Here is a 16,330-nt window from a genome sequence, read left to right on the forward strand (position 1 = left end):
TGGAAAAGTGTGAAAGGTGTATTTTAAAGAACATTTGCTCCAGCACTGATTCTAACAGTGAAAAAGCAGGAACAATCTGTGTCAACCCTAGAAAACTGGTTAAATAAATTATAACAATTTTACACTAACATGTAGCAATTACTAATGACACCGTGGAATTGCAGGTCCAGATGTTTAAGGAGATGAGCAAAGTGGACCAAGGAACAGTTTAGAAGGTGTGACCCTCACCCTGTGCACATACATAGAAACATGTCTGAGAGGACACAGACCATATTATTAACAGTATTTTTCTTTGGATGAACGGATTATAAACATTGCTCCTTTTGTGATGCTTATGTTTTCTATTTTCACCCATAAACTTGAATTAGTTTGATTATTAAGCATATATTTTAGTAGAAAAATTTACTCAGTTTGCATAACAACGTCAATGTGTCACCTACACATCTGATATCCAAAGTACCTAACTCCCCAAATTAGCAACCAGAACACCTGTCTTCCAGGCTCCTGGCTGTCATCTTTCAACTAAATGAGGACCAGTTCCTGCGTGTGAGACACGAGAGCAGAGGAAGACGACGTAAAGGCTCCTGGCTCCCGTGGGCTAAATCCTTGGATGACGGAAAAGCTGTGACCCTGACACATTACTTTAACGCCTTCCCCAACCCTGAAACACATCTACGTCACGCCTTAACGCTACACCTGTGATTGACAGAAAGTTGTATGAAAGCCCATTTCTAGATCATCTGAAAACTAATCACATATATCTCCTGCCTGTAGTATAGTCATTTGTGCACTTTTGTTATATACTCTATAAAACTGCAAGCTCCTGAAAGGCAGAATTTATGTCTGATTAAAGTTTGCATTCCCTAGACAGTCAACAGTTTGCATATATTAGGCGTTCAGTATTCATAAAGACAATTACTGATGCTTCTTGTACAAGGCTCGATGGAATACATTATGCTTAGGATTTATTTTAGAATTTTCTTCCGTTAAGAACACATAGCCATTCCTTTTAAACGAATCAGAATTATATAAGCCATCATTTTCTTTCTTCTTTTTGTTTCCCTGGTTCTGAGGAAACAGAACTATATTTTTAAATCGCAATCCCACTATCTATTACTTCATTCTCCCGCTGCATTGTCTTCAGCTTTTATTTGAATGGACCTATGTTTACATTGCGCATATGTGAGTTATCTCAAAGCCATTTGCAAAGTCAATAGAATAAAAATGTAAAGAGCTTAATCGTAAGTAGGTTAGTGATAAATAACTAAACCATGATTAAAAGCAAATTGAAAATAAAACATGAAACACAATGTGACTTTCCATCGTGGCTTACTAGACTCCATGAACAGGCTTGTCACCTCTTACCTCTGTGCCTGCCACAGCCCCACCCAGCACGCCCACATCGTGCTGGGCTCCAGCCACCTGCCTGCCCAATGTGCACCCATACTCCTGCCTCAGGGACTTCAGAAGCTTTCTTTGCCTGAAACACTCTTTCCCAAGCTCTGGATGTGGCCATTCTTCCTGCGTCTTAGACAGGCCTTACCTGATCATTCTCCCTATGGTAGTCCTCTGGCTAGGACCCCTCCCTTGGCCCATCCTTCTGTATTTCTCCATAGCAGAGACCACCTCCTGGTTACCTGGCTATCCCCTCATTGTGTCCCAGAGAGAGCAGGCTCTTCATCTTTCCTACTCACTGCTGCATCCCCAGTGCCTAGAAGAGGGGCTGCTTTATAACAGGCACTGAGTAAATATTTGTCCTATCAAAGCATGAATGAATAAATGAATGAATGAATGAATGAATGAATGATTAAAGGCATCCCCTCCCAGGGTTATAGAGAAGTAAACTTGTTCTTTCTCCAAGAACTGTTTCAAACTTGGCTATGAAGGAAGCACTGGAATAAAAGCTCAGTGGGGGTGACCTCTGAGATGTCCAACCTTCTTCCCATCACAGAGCAGCACTTTCATGCGTTTTAGATTTAGGGGTCTGCTCTGTTTAAAATAAGGGTTCTGGGGCTAAAGTAAAATGTGAAAAGTAATAATCAACATAAATGATACCCCCACAAAAGAATCCTGTCTAGTTAGTACTGAAAATTGGAATCAAGTTGCTATAAAAAATTGAATCCCTGTCACTGTATGTTACAGTGGAAAGATAACAGTGGAAAGGTTCAAATGCTACTCAAACCCATTCAAAGCATCATTGCCTCTACATTCACCTAGCAGATAATTAACCTCTCTTTGAAGTACCCCATTTGCCTATATGATATGACCTTAATTGGAACGGCATACTTCCCCACACGAAGAGTGTGGGCTATTAAATACACACTGCTGGACAGGAGGCTTATGTTCATGACTCGATCCCCCCATACTGACGGTGGTAGTATTCCATTCCTTTTCTTTATATATAGAATGCTTTCCAAGCAAAGCTCTGAAGGAAAAATGAGTGCAGTTCATTTATTTTTAAACTCTGCCAAATCATCTCCGCCAGGCAATAGAATGGAAAAGAGAAAACATATGTGGAATATTTTTCCTGCAGCTTCTCTGTTAATTCTCAGGACCTCTGGCTGCCTTCCAATCAGAATGCAACCCCATTCAAATCTTACATGATCTCGCCAGCCTTCAGCCATTCATTATTGCAGGAGTCATGCACAGTGGCATTCTGCCAACGTGAGTTTTAATGTCACTTTTGTATGACATTAAAACTGTATACACCTTGGAAACCATTTCTGAAATGGGAATCCGACCGAAATCTAGGGGTCAGCCCGAAGCTTATTGTATTTGGAATTCTTTGTGTAGCCCTGAATATTAGGACCTTGGGTTTTTCATGTGGGATCCCTGAAAACTCGGTCCATCCACACTGCTCCCTAAATAATTCTCTTTCTTATGACAAGGACACCCCTTCCTGAAGCAGAAATAGTGAGGGAAACCTGGAGTGTGAGGTTCCCTAACAAGAAGGCTCTTTCCTCTCTCAACTAATTATGATGGCCAACGTATTCTCTAAAACTTTACGTGTAAATGACACATAACTTGGGTAACGGGTTGATATTAATATGAACAGTCTCCTCTCCCCTCATGTATGAGTAACACCAATGAATTGAATTCATGTGCTATTGGACACTTTTGAACAAAGAAGTGGTGAAAAGGGATTACCAAAGACTACAGAGAAATAATGAAAAGAAACTTGGGCCATGCAACAAATTACTCGACAAAAGGGACCAGAATAGAAACACCAACTCGCATTAGGGCCAGTTTTATTTAAGAGACCCATTAACCATCTGGAAAACATGATAAGCAGCATGCTGATTAAATCAGCAGTCTCTTCCAAATGGGCTGGCTGTCTAGAAACGGGAGAGAAAAATCTAAGATATGGAGGATTTTTAGAACTATAAATGGAGAATAATAAAGAAACAGTGCCCAGGTATAACCCACTGTTTAAAATTAAATTTCCTTGGGGTAACATTGGTTAATAACATTACATACATATACTCATATATTTTCAGGTAGCAAAAGGAATTAAAGGAGCAGCTAGAATTCTCACAACTGTTCACTGTGGGAAATTAATACAAACACCTCTGGCCTCTGTTCTTTTCGGAAATTAACACTCAGTGAGTTTACAAGAATTTCTTCTCACATTGCCTCTTTTCTGTAACAGTCAGGAATATGTCATCTAAGGCAATCGATCCCACACTTGAGTATTTTAATCACCTGGCTTACTTGTTTAAAAATAAATACATATTTCTGAGGTGGAGCCCAGCAATATGTGTCATTAAGAAATGACTGATTTAACCCAGGCTGGCCCTCAGGTTTCAGCCCTGGATGCTGGTAAGTCACTTTAGGAGATTTGTTAAATGGCCGCTAGGGGGAGTACTGGCCAAACTTTGTGCTTCCGGTAAAGGAAGCGAGGGTGCTGATGGCTTCCAGAAGCTCAGACACACAGAAAGATAGGCTAGAGACACAAAAGGAGGAAAAGAAGCCAGTGTCCCTGGGTAGGTAAGAAGTGTTTTTGGTAGGGATTCAAGCAGCTGGTAAGGAACAGCTGTCTTCCTAGGGATTCATGATAAAAGGCCCATGATGACAGCAGTGGGACACCAGAAATGTCAGGTTCTGAAAAGAGAGCATGTCTTAGCTAGTCCTTCCCCTTCCACCTCCCATTCATACCCTTTTTAAGGAAACAAAAAGTATACAAACTACCTAGTGAACGTTAGGGTTTTGTGGCGTCCTCAGCCTTGATATGTTCTGCACACATGCTTTTTGAATGTGCTTTTTCTTTTAAATATTTTTCTCTTATTTTATATTAAAATGTGTCCTTTTACTTTACTAGTTTTATTGTCTAATTACAAAAGATTGCACTCCAACTGAAGAGTATTTGGAAGAGACACAAAAATACACGGAAGAAGACAAAGATCACTGTAATCCCTACACTCAAATAATGAGAGTTAACGTTGTTGGTTTCGTCTTCTAGAATGATTTCAGTTCATAATTACATGGGTTTTAGTTACATGCAATCACTCTATCTTTTACATTCCCCCCCACACACATGAATATCTGCTCACTCACATGATATTAGTCTTCCTAAACTCTGACCCCTATTGAAGAATACTTTGTTACATTTCTGATTTCCCTATGATAAATTACTTGATTTGGAATAAGAGAGTCAAGGACCATAGAAATTTTTAAGTTCATGATACATATTGCCATTTTCAGGAAGACTATACAAATATATAGCTCAACAAATTAAGATTTTGCTTTGTTAGCGATTTCTATATTTTGTTATATGTATGTATATATATATATGTTTTATATACAGAAATAACTGAGCTTTCTATATATAAGGCTAACTGTGCACTGAGCTTTATCTAGTATTACATATTAGCATATTGCTGCCCATAAAATTCATTAACGATGTTTTAGTCCCCTCCATGCCTGTTTTCATATAATTTTCAACTATAAATTTGTTAATTCATATTTCCTCTATATTTCCTTCGATACAATTGCCAATGATTATCAGTTATTTAATAATAGTTCTTGGATTCACAAATTGATTCTACGATTTCTCTGTTTTCTAGTTTATTATTTTTTTATTTTTAATATTTTTATTATTATTTTTTATTATATCTTTCCTCTTGCCTTCTTTGTTCTTTTGTCACTTCAGTTAAATCCTTAGGTCATTTATTTTCATTCTTTCTATAAAAATAATGATTTTTCAGGGCTAGAGATATACCATAAGAAGAGAGTTTGGGCTGCATCGTATAAGTTTTGTCATGGCATGTTTTCACTGTCATCATTTTCTAAAAAGCCTTTAATAATAGCTTTGATTTCCTCTTGGAGTCAACAGTTATTTAGGAGCCTGTTACTTTCAGAATTTATGAAGGACTTTTGATAATAGAAGTGACACATTTTTTAAATAAGTTGCCTGGATTCTTGAAAAAAGGCATACTTTCAGTGTAAGGTGCCTATTTAATATGTACCTATCAGTTGACATTAATTATATTAAGTATCTTAAATGTTATATTTGAAGCATAATATAGTAATAATGCAATGATGTGTTAGCCCAACTATTTTCCTGTGAATTTCTTCAAGTATTTCTGGTTTTTTTCTTTTCCTTTGGATGATATTGGTATGCTGTTAATAAAGATTCTAGAAGATGACCATTCTATTTTTATTTTAGTTTGAATGTTTTATCTATGAAATGATTCTTGGTCCCTTTTAAAGCTTTTTGACTTAATATCTTCTTTGATGTCCATAGTGCCATTCCTATTTTCTCTTCTTTCCATTTGTGTGCTGTATTTTTCCTTTAAAATTAACTTCTGTTAATTATATGGTGATTTGTTTTGTGAATAGAACATGATTGCATATTGTTTTTCAATCCAATTTCAGAATTTTGTCTTTTCACTGGAAGTTTAACCTAGCATGTTTATGGCCACAATCGGTAGTTCATGTCATTTTTTTCCCCCTCTCTAGCTCTATGTTTTAACGTGCTGTGCAGCAGAATCAGTTGATGGTGGTGTTCGTGGGGTGTATGTGTGTTGTTTTTAAACACAATTAAGCCTCACTTATGATTCTGAGTTATAAAATTGGGGTGACCCTGGGTCTAGGTCTCTCAATTTTTAATAGATTTAACAGGCGGTTATAATGAGCACTAAATCCCTGCTTTAAATATTTCCATAACAAACTCTACTTACAGTTCTCTAATAATTAAACTCAAGAGTAAGCGTGTTTTCCTATATGGACAATATTGCAAGGGGTTTTGATTTTTATTCCTATTTTATTACGATTTATATTTTTCAAGAATTCACTTGAATGATTAAATTAACATAAATGTAAAAAGCAATGCGTCCTTACAGTAAAAATGTGTACAGAAGACTATCATTTAAAAAATAAAAGTCCTCTTCTGGGTTCCCCAGTCTCATTCTTCAGCATTACCCATTCTTGTCATTGTGTATTCATTCTCCAGACTTTTTGGACATACATACTTTTCGTACACAAATACATTCATACACCTAAAGCGCACGCGTGCACACACACACACACACACACACACACACACACAAACACACCAACACGCTCTCCAGGGATCATATACTACATATCGTTCTACCACCTTCTTTGTCATTTTTCCCTGTCAAATATACATAGAGCCCATTCTATGTAATAAACTGTTATTATCATAATTCATTTAAACAGATGCCACTCGAGTATCCAGCATGACAACTTGGTTTGGAAAAGCCTATTCAAGAATGGAGTTCTGTGCTCGTCACCGTGGGATATTTTTGCAAATGTACAGAGTGGTGGTGTAGGACTTACTCCACTCAAGGCTTAGGAGTCTGTTACTAACTAGATAGTACTGTTCAGTATGGTTTCCTATCCTGTAAGCTTTTCACTGTGTTCTAAGATTCCCGAGAGAAAAGTCTAGATGGCCTTCTTTTTGGATTCCTCCCATTTACCAAGCACAGTGCTATATACTTAGCATTCACTTCATAAATGTTTTGCTGAATCAATGAAAATTGATGACAATGCAACATGTCTACACTTTTGCTACTCTCCCGAAATATGAACTCAATGGTTTCCTGTTTTCCCGAATGCAAGAGCCAAAACCAAAGCCTGAGGGACTGAGAGCTGCATCTGTGCAAGGTCAAGGCTGGGCATTCACTCTGGACCCCCTTCTCCAGAGCTCCACCCTGTGGGATCAGGAATTAGCAGTGGTCACTCAGATCATGGATGCACAGTGACAGGCTGCTTGTGGGCGGAGCATTCAGGGGACAGGCCAAGAGCCTGCCCACCAGAGCTGGACACCAGGATGGGCGCACCATTCCAGCGGCCTCTATCAAGGGGATGGCGGTGTCCCAGGGAGAGGACCTCCACACGAGAACGAGGACTCACTGGAGAGATCGTATCTATGCTATTACCTGTGACAATAATTTCAGGTGAAGAGCGCTTGAAAAGGACAACAGGGAAAGGTCTTCTTTAATAAAGAACGAAAGGTCTGAAAATATTGAGTTTTACCAAACACTGTCTAAGAGGTTGTAATAATTACCTACAAGTCCTTAACAGGCCTTGGAACCCAGGTGAGGCATGAACTGCTGACGGTGCTCTGTGGAGGTGTGAGAAAGTCTTGACAGGTAGTAATAACGAAATTAAATGGAGAAAAATTACATTTCAGCTGGGGATCTAGGGAAGTCTCCCTTGTCTGTTAAACAAGGGTCCCAAAGGATACGTGTCAGTCATTTAAAGTCAAGCTGGGCGAGTTATTTGAGAACAGAAGAAATCATTTTAAATGGGGGTGGGGATTGGGTAGGAAGGAGAGAACTGGTTTAATTAGTCACATTTTTCCTGTTGCTTTGAAGAGTCGTAAACACCTCACTTCCAACTCTAGTTGGGAAGGAAAAATCACTGAGATTGCAGGGACTCAGAAAACCAGTATTACAGAGAGATCTACGCTTGGCATTATTTACCCACCGAATTTACTCTCTGAAATGTGTTTGGTCAGCTGTGCTTGGCTTCAGTGACTAGCTGTATTTGTCCAAAGGCTAATTAGCTAGAAGGGTAAAAAGATCAGTGACTTCATCCATAATCTCGAGTGACTGATGAAATCGAACTGCCAACTGGTACCCGAATAAATGCTTTTTTCAAAAGGATTAATAAGGCATGCCAGCTCTTCTCAAATATTAGCCTTTCCAAGAATAAGACAGGATTAAAAAAAAAAAAAAGACAATCAGATTAAAAAAAAACCAAAAACCCTTCAAACATTTATATGGTCATTTCATAAATAAAACTTCCAAAATTATATGGGAGCACGTGGGTAGTACTTGATGGGTGAGTCACGGGTCTGGGATGGTCTTAGGCAGAGGTTGTTCTTTTTGGTCCCCCGATAATACAATAGGCTTTTCATTGGCCAGCACTTACTATGCACCACGCATTAAGGGTTTGACATGTTGTAACTCAGTTGGTCTTCACAATAGCCGAACAAGGCAGGTACTATTATTCTTCTATTTAACAAGTGAGGCCATTCAGGCCCCAAGGTCACACAGCTAGTAAGACTTCAACCCAAGAGCTCTGGCTCCAGTGTTTTTGATCTTAATTTTTTGGCTGAACCACTGTCAGGGGAAGGAACCTCCTTGAACTATGGAACGCAACAACCCTGATCCTGCCTTCTAGGGCAGCGGTCTCCTAACTCTGTTTTTTATTTTTGTTTTAAACCTATATACCCCCTCAGACATTTTTAAGTTGGCGGTTGAAAGGTGTCATTGACGTTGAAATAGTTGCAAAGAATATAGTTTTCAATGTACTACAATATTAATATTTTTAAAAGAAAACTTACATTACTTTTCAACGTATTCTTGCATATACATACAATAGTGATTTGATACCTACAATTACTCATGTGAAAACACATGAATAAGCTCTCCTCTAAAAGTTGGAAATTTTACAGCATCCGTGCTGGCCAGCGGGCTTTTTATATAAAGACCAAATACTACGGTAGGCTTTCCAAGAAGTCTCTGTCCTAGCTGCTGAACAATGCCGCTGTAGCAGGGAAGCAGTCAGAGGGGACAGGTAGATGAACGGGCATGGCGGTGTTCCCCTTGAATTTTATTTACAAGAAGAGGCAGGGGTTTGGATTTGGCCCGTAGGTCTTTGTTCGCCAACTCCTGTCCTGGAACTAAATTTCCATAATTCGAATTCTACCTCCCATTTTCCCCTCTCTCTCTAGATCTACCCATACAGAATTGTATGTTTAATCATACTATCCTACTTTTCTGAAACTATATATGTACACGTACACACACACACACACACACACACACACACACACACACACACTACTTATTCTGTGGACAGAAGGCTGAAAAAATCTTCTTGACTGGGTTTATACACTTTGGGCAACACGGCACTGTAAGGTGGAAGTGAGAGAAAGCTTTTTTTTTGTGTCAAGCGGGTGAAGGGTTTTGGGAAGGCCACCAGTGCTGGCTCAAGGTGGTGAATTTTCCCGTGTATGTGGAAACTGAGAACGTGGAAATGGATTACCTTAGAGCTACCCACGCCTGCCTTTCCCTTGAGAAGTCTTCACAGCCTTCAGGGGAATGAACACGCCGGTAGAAGTTGCAGACTGTTTCTGATGCATTAGCTACAAATCAACGTGTAGGTAGTGAGGCTGGAATGGAGGCACTAGACATCAGTCAGTAGAAAGAACACGGACTTGGGAATCACACAGACCTGGATTTGAACTTCACTCTGCCACTGACTAGACGGATAATAAGCTAACTCTCTACCTCTGTTTGCTTATCTGTAAAAGGGGCCACAGTGCCTTTTAGTATTGCTCTTAACACTCTACTGCGACTGTGCTCAGAAGAAGGATGGAGACTGCATCGGTGCTAAAGCCTCCGTGATGCCCATGCCATCCTTGGAGTATAGAGGGATGTACTCCTGGATAAAAAACATATCCGGATGGACCACTGCACGTGGTAATTTTAAAATGATAACTACACTAAAAATGAAGAAAAAATAAATGTTTGGGAAATTCCATTAAAAAGACCAGTGTATACATAAAGTGCCTAGCACATAATTGGCAGAATTGTTACACCCACCATGCAAGGGTTTCTGACATTGCTCTGGTCTTGAAGCAAGTGGTTGGACGTGAGCTCATGAAGGACAATTATACCAGTGATGGGAGGGAGGGACAGACTGCCACACACAGCTGGTGTGATCACTGTACAGTTACTATAATGTTCAAATGTAGGGCTAAGAGATTGTCCTGTCCACTGCTATTTATACGTACACCGAGGTGACATGGGATTGCAGCAGTTCTCTGTCACCACAGTTATAAACTCTTCCTCCCTTAACAATTGTAACAGTTTGCAAACTTTTGCTTAAAGTGGAAAATTTTCCTTCAGGTTTCATCTAGGTTGCTTTGCAATACTAGAATGGTGCACAGCTCTCGAGTTTGTTTCTACGGTTCAGTTTTTCTTCAGGGTTCATTTTCAATTCTGTGCCAATGGAGCTATATAACGAAATAGGCTGAGAAGGGAGGCAGAAGGCAAGGGCAGTTATAGGCCAATTTGTTTTCAGCAATTACTTTCGAACTGTTTCCAAAGAACGCTTACAAAAGCCCATTTTTTTAAAGTGGATATTTATTCTTTATATAATGGGCATGGAAATGGATTCAGAAGAGAACACACAAATAAATTAGTGACTATTATATAAGTAACTGTGTCTTGTTGGAAATTTTTTTTTTAATTGTAGCTTCTATGTTCTGGAAGATTCCAACTTTGAAGCTAAGGACTGCATGAAAAACAAACCTCCAGGTTAATCCTAGATGTTCATCGATTATCTGTGTTCATAACACTACCAAGTCCTACAGTTGATGCACAGAAGGCATTCAGCAAATACTGTTTGTTGAATAAATTGAGGAAATGTGAATGTTGCCCCTTGTTAATAGAGACATATTAGCAGGTCAATTAATTTTCCTGAGCCTCACTTTCTTCACCTGTAATAAGGTCACTTCATGCTGCTACCCTTCCCTCCTTGCCTATGAGCCCATTGAGACCAGATGTAGAGCCCTTACACAGCCACCATTAGTGCACCCAAGTTGTCACCAGAATCTATTTGCCGTCCCAGGACTCAGGTTTCTTTAAGATCCAGGATGCAAGGGGTTTATAGTAAATAGGTAACCAGATATAACAAAGGAAGAAATCAACCCTTTTCCGCTCTTGGTGGAATACATAATTCAGGGCGTGAAGTGCATGGCTTACGGGACAGGGGCAGTAAAGAAAGCTACCAGGAAGCGGCTGGGAACCTGCATGTGGAGGAACAAAAAGTACGCACGTTTTCCAAAGCAAAGAAGAAGAAAGACCAAGTTGGGGCAGGATGGCTAAGGCTTGGCGATCCAGAAAGATTTACAGGCCATCTGCAGACATCAAGTATTTACGGCAGGTCACAGCCTTCCTGAAAGCTGCAAGGCATCTGCCTAGAAGCACAATATTGTTTGATCTTGACTGGCTTCCAAAATCAGGAAAGAATACATCACCATCCTGGGGCTTCTGCTGTTCTGGCTCCAGAAACATGTTTCCAATTATTTCTCTTCAATAGACAAGGCTGAGTTGTTAGGAGATACTTGATTTCCAACAATAATAGTAATACCTTATGTTACAGTCCACGAAGTACATGGGGAATGTTAATTCATTTGTTCTCTAAACATTTCTACGTGTCAGATGGAATAGATATTATCCATATTTTACCCACGAGGGAAAAAATACTAAGATTGAAGAGGTATATGGCAAGACCTGAACCTTACTAGTGGCTAAGCTGGGACTTCAGCCCAGGCTCTTGGTTCTAGATACACTGCTCTTTCCTCCTTGGGTGGCGTCCAGTGACAGCAGGGATTTTTCACTCATCAGCAGCCCTGTGAGAAATGCACCATTACTTCCATTTTCCCAGACGAGGAAACTGAGGTTCACAAAGGTTAAGCAGTCACCTACCTAGTTCTTGGGAAATTTTATGGAGGACAGAGGGATCGCCCATAAGCTGGTCTTTGCAAAAGTTCTTGCAGGGACATTTGAGTCTGGCTCGTGGAATCTAGAATAGGGACTTTTAGCCCCTGATCCCCACCGCTCTCTGAAGCTGGAAGGGTAACACCCGCAGAGCCCAAGCCTGAACTGAACCCTGAACATTAATCTAGGTCTAGGGACAATACCAGTGTGGGTGGCTTTTAGACCAGTTCTGCTTTGATCTCACTCTTTGTATATGATAGTTTCTGAATGCCGATTTCACATTGCTGGCCCAGGAGACGTGAGACGGCTCCATCTCATCTGCTGGGACCTGTGGCCTGGTTGGCTCTAGTCAGAAATAACTTCTCCCAGGCCAAGGATTCATGAACTTGATGTGCTGCCAGTCTGAAGGCCTGAGTCCCACTAGCTGATGGGTGCTGCATTCCAAGCCGGCAAGTGAATGTTAGAACTGGCCCAGATGCTATCTCAAATGTTGAGCTATAATTCCAACCAAGTCAGGACGAAACTTTATTTCATTCTGCTTCAGGTCTGGGAACGATGCCAGGGAACTGCTCTCCTTGACAGGTCTCTCATCACTTATAGCTCAAAGGAAAAGAAAAGTGAGCTCCCCAAGTGCCAGGATGCAACCCTCCTGTCAGATGGCAACACCTCCACGGAACAGCTGAGCCAGAGGGTGAGTAAAGAACTTTCATTCCCTTATCCCCGAAACCCTGCATACTGATGATAATTCCCCGTATGTTCCTTTTCAAAGTCTTGCACAAGGCACAGAGCTAAGGAAAGGACAGAGGGATACTCAGTCAGGTTCAGCTGTAAACCAGTTCTGACAGCTTGGTGGTGGCTGACTTAGTGCTGTGTTAAGAGGGAGGCCCAGGCTGTATGTGACAGAGGCAAAGACGGATATGAATGATGGAGCATAGGCTCTAGAGGACAAATTGTTTGGAAGTGTGACACATGTATGACCTTGCAAATCACCAAGGCCAAACTCCTCTTTACTCATGGAAAGATGCTGAGGAGCATAAAGGTTTAGTGACTTGCAAATTCAGTTACTAAACTGGAGACAATAACCCAAGGCCTTCGATTCTAGATTACCGCTCTGTCATCTACACGAATACTTTGCTCGGCCTGGATTTCTAGATTCTCACAGATGGCTTGAAATAAGCTGGCATATTTGGGGACTTCCAAGTCCTGTGCTCATGCAAAGACAATTATTCTAAGGATCATTTCACTTATAGAACATACAGCTATTCCCCAGCCCCTCTGCACTCACTGTAATCCCACAGCATTTTTTCTCACTCGTGGTTGGCGAGACGTCCTTAGCTTGGCCAAACATCAGCAGACTGACAAAGTCACTCGTCTCGTTCTTAGTTTCAACCCTGCCTATGGATTAATCTATCTGGCCTCCCAGTGTCGCCTCGGAAAAGAAGACTGAGTCATACCATGGAAAGAAAGAAGATACAAGATGAGAAAAGAAGATGCAAGGGCCCACACAATTTCATCCAACCAACGTTATGGAGTGATGAAGTCATTAGGCTTTCTCCTTGGGAATTTTGTCCAACTTGCTGGAAACGGGTAGAGTTGGACCAGAAGCCTTACCTGATACTAGGTGACAGTACTGAACTCTATGGATATTTTTTTCCCCTTTCTCAATGTTTTGTGGAATTCCTCAAAGAGCTCTTTATTAATAGAAGGCTTAGGAGGACCAAGCTTGTAGTTAGCTTTATTTTTCCACTTGCAGATTTGGCTGAAATGTCAGTGTTAGGACCCGATGCCTCTGAGAAGACTTTGCAGCATGATTTTAATCTAGTTACTGAAGAGGCTGATTATATTTTCATGGTTGGTTATACTTTAAAAAAACAAAAAACTTTGGGGGAGTAGATAAATAGGATAATATCTCATGTTGAAGGTAAAAATTTTAAGACCAAATTAACTGGAAGTACGACTTAGTCAATATTTTCTAGCTAAACAAACTTTGCAGAATGAAATAAGGTGACGGCAATGAAATCATCCCTTCACTTCAGTTTATACTTGTTTTCATAAAAAATGATCTGGGGCTGAGTCACTTTCTTAATCACGGTTTTCTTAGCTTGTTATTAAAATAAAACCCATGTCCCCTGAACATGCTGAGTTGAGGGAGGTGGTCCCAAAGTGAGTGGCAGGACCAAGATAGCTGGGGACTCCACACAGAGGGTGAGTGTTGACTTTCTGCAATGGGAAAGTCACACCTCTTCATCCCACCATGCCAAACCGTCACGGAGAACCCAAGATTGACCTTCGTGGCGTGTTTGCTGTGCACAATGGCAAAAGGAAAGGCACACATTTGGAAACACTGATATTCGGTTTCTCTCTTCGTTACCAGAGCACATCTTCCAGGAACCTCATGGAGATAAAAGAGATGAAGCCACCATGGCATGAAGACGAAGTGACAGAAGTAACTGGCCTAGCGTGTAGGCACGTTCACTGAGAGTCCAGTGCTATGCTGTCCAGTCGGGCAGCACGAACCACAGGTGGCTACGGCCTTGAAACACGTGGCCAGCGTGACTGCACAATCGGGCTTTCAATTTCATTTAATTTTAGCTAATTTAAACTTAAAAATGGACACTCACTTTGATTCTTAGAAAACTTTTACGTATGTTTGGAATGACCTGCATACATGAATCTATTTTTTTTAACAATAAGTTTTACGAAATCTAAATACAGATTTCCTATGAAAATCCAGTATCCAAACTGAGTCACGCTGTAAGTGTAAAATAACATCAGACTTCGAAGACTTAACATGAAAAACTGAATATAAATATTTTGTTAATAATTTTGTAGCTGAGAATTGAGATGATAAGATTTAGGACATACTGGGGTAAATACTATATATTATTAAAATTCACAAATCTGTGTCTTTTTTAACTTTTTTAATGCAATTAGTAAAAAACTGAAATTACATACATAACGCAGTATATTTCTAGACAGTGCTGGTCTAGAAAGAGATCTGCCATATTGTTCCTGTAGGACCTTTTTCTTTGAATAGTCATTAAAATGGTCTTCTATACATACCCATATCTCGTGTCATAGCAGAAAGTGTGTAATGTTAGACACGTGTAGCTAATAACCCGTTTTTAAAACCTACTCCTAAGACCCCGACAGAGTCCCTTCCTTGCTATGTGACCTTGTTTTAGGTTCTGGTCTGTCAAACTGGAAATCTTGAGGAGATCAGTCGTTTTTCCTTTTAGCAGCCTAACCCCTTCTCTTTCATAGTTCATTAATAAGCCTTCAGTGGGAATGCCAGTGTATAAAACAGACAGAAACGGAGATGCTCAGGTGAAACAGGAGGCAAGAATTCACATGCTCCCCCCACCCCCACCCCACCTCCGGCTCCACATTATCCCAACTCTGAGGGGCACGGTTTGAAAACATCACTTGATGATTTCCAGGCCGGATCTCCTGCGTCTTCAGCTGCTCCATCCATGTACGGTCACTGTCACTACCCGGGATCTTTTTATGAGCCGGGCCAGTCTCTTGTGTTCACAAGGTCTGCAGAAAGCTTGGTGGCCCTGGTGATTCCCACAGCCACGGCGGGTCACGCACATCCCCTAACCGGCTGTCCTGTTGTTCTTGGCCCTGCAGGACCCTCACCATTGCTATGGCAACTGCAAATCAGTCCTGGCAAACGCAAGCATAGGGCAGCCAGGGAGCTCTCACAGATGGCCCAGGAGGTGCTATGTCATATAGACACTGCCTCAGTTCATACCAGTCAAAGAAACACTCGGCGGAATGAGGGGGCGTGCCATGCAGTAACACAAGGGCAGAAACAAATGGGGCATTTTGGTGACAAGCATTTACTTAGCTGAGACTTCTTTTCCTAAATGACATTATTAACAATTCACCAAACTACCCCAAAATGCCTTTGGAATTTGACTTATTGCCATGACTGTTTAATTCACCTCCCTGTGGCCTGACTACCAGACAGCGAGCCGAGGAGACCGCCTTCTCCCGTACTCACTCTCCTGTCATCCACGAAGACAGCGCACGGGTAAAGCAGCGTGTGTGAAAACACCAGGCACTTGCCACTTCCTAGATGGATATGGATGAGCCTGGGTGTGTTCCTTTATATTTTGGTGACTCAATGTCCTCATCTAGAAAATAGGTATAAAAATAGTCCTGTTGGGCTGCTGTAAACCATCAGTGAGTTATTGCAGGTATGTAAAATGTATTGAAAGGTGCCTGGTACACAGCAAATGCTCAAGGCAGGCGAGCTGTTGCTGTTGTGACTAACTTTATTCCCATTACTGGGAAAACTGAGGGTTTGGATCATTCTAACTTTCAGTGCTGAATTTCAGGGA

The 16,330-nt window shown here is 40.8% G+C and overlaps 1 protein-coding gene and 1 long non-coding RNA gene across 10 annotated transcripts in view; one reads left to right on the plus strand and one right to left on the minus strand.

Annotated features, from left to right (window-relative positions):
* ELMO1 (engulfment and cell motility 1) overlaps nt 1-16,330 on the minus strand; it is a 476,666-nt gene that overhangs the window by 101,182 nt on the left and 359,154 nt on the right. The gene's annotated exons all lie outside the window — the stretch shown is intronic.
* Nucleotides 12,303-14,885, plus strand: LOC109444738 (uncharacterized). Of its 2 annotated transcripts, none has more exons than XR_002136934.2 (3): nt 12,303-12,672; nt 13,365-13,608; nt 14,356-14,885. It is a non-coding gene; the product is annotated as an uncharacterized LOC109444738 (long non-coding RNA). The 2 variants fall into 2 exon arrangements; XR_012498931.1 differs by having other exon boundaries at nt 13,365-13,602.

The sequence above is a fragment of the Rhinolophus sinicus genome, linkage group LG09 (genome assembly GCF_036562045.2).
Source record: "Rhinolophus sinicus isolate RSC01 linkage group LG09, ASM3656204v1, whole genome shotgun sequence".
NCBI classification, from domain to species: Eukaryota; Metazoa; Chordata; class Mammalia; order Chiroptera; family Rhinolophidae; genus Rhinolophus; species Rhinolophus sinicus.